The following is a 1,286-nucleotide window of genomic DNA, read 5'->3' as shown; positions in this document are numbered from 1 at the left end:
TATTAAAACATGTTTATATAAACAATTGGTATTTTATTGGAAGTCTCCTGAAGAGAACCAATGCTTTCCGATCGAAAAATATTGATTTTCAATAATTGTCTACCATTTCTACGCAAAACTTTTTTTCCCCCATATAAAATAAATGGAAAATTTTAAGCGCTTTGAGCAACCCTAAATACTTTTTTATTTCAAAATAAAAAATAGGTGCACTGAACCAAAAATCCATCTCTGGATCAAAGAAAAACTTTCCTTACTTTAAGGTCGAAAATCCTTCCGAAAGAGTAAAAAATTCTCCCGAATGCGTAATTTTTCTTTGGAATGTCTAAAAACGTACACGAAAATATGGAACCGTGGATGTAATCTATCATTTTGAAGAAATATTGTGCATGAAAAGAGGATAAAACTTCTTTAGTGCTGTTTCGTTCCCATTTTTCTTCATTTTGATTGCTGTTTTTCTTCAATTAAGAGAAGTTTTTTTTTTGGTGTGTATATTGTTTCGATATAGAACAATACCCCTAGTGAGAGCATTAAAATTCCGGCTTCACCTTTTTGAACCACCCTAATGTACATAGATATATTATATTATTTATTTGTGGGAAATAAACTATGTTATTATTTTAAGTTTATTGAGCTCATTTTATATAAAAAAAAGAACGTTATTATAAATTTGGGAAATAATACCTATATTTGAAATGCTATCTGTCGCTTTAAGCCTTCTAACTTCGATATAATATCACTTCCAGCTGCGGCAAACTGCAGTTTTTATTCCTACCTTCGTATGATATTTTCAAGGGGATTTTCAAAAAAATTAGGTTTGTATATACCTCCTCTATGCTAAGTACGGAAAATTAAAGCCCTTCGCCAACTCTTTCTATGGGCGGCACAGAGAAATAGCTTTCCCCAAGTAAGGATATTAGAAGGCTCTTTCTTCAGGCTAAACCTAACAGTTCCTAGCAGTCCTGCAAGGAGGGCTTAAAACATTTAAAAACAAGCAGCAAGAAGACTCACATCAAGAAGCATGCAGCATTTTATGTCCCCTATTTATTAACCGCAATTTAAAGAGGACCATGGCCGAAGTGTTACTCAAACCCACCTAGTGCCTTTCGCCCCATAACCCTTGCTGTATTCTCTCTAAGAACTTTAGAAAGGCGAGAGTTTTCTAACCGTCACCGGACTACTCGAAACTCAAATCTGTCAATACTGCATTTCACGAAAATTTGGCAAACCTTGGGAAAGATTTAGGCTTAAGAAAAGTTGCTTTAGGAATCTTTCTTGATATTCTCATT

This window comes from Rhagoletis pomonella, unplaced genomic scaffold (genome assembly GCF_013731165.1).
Source record: "Rhagoletis pomonella isolate Grant_MI unplaced genomic scaffold, Rhpom_1.0 Rhpom_scaffold_00012, whole genome shotgun sequence".
NCBI classification, from domain to species: Eukaryota; Metazoa; Arthropoda; class Insecta; order Diptera; family Tephritidae; genus Rhagoletis; species Rhagoletis pomonella.
This window is presented reverse-complemented; position numbering follows the sequence as displayed.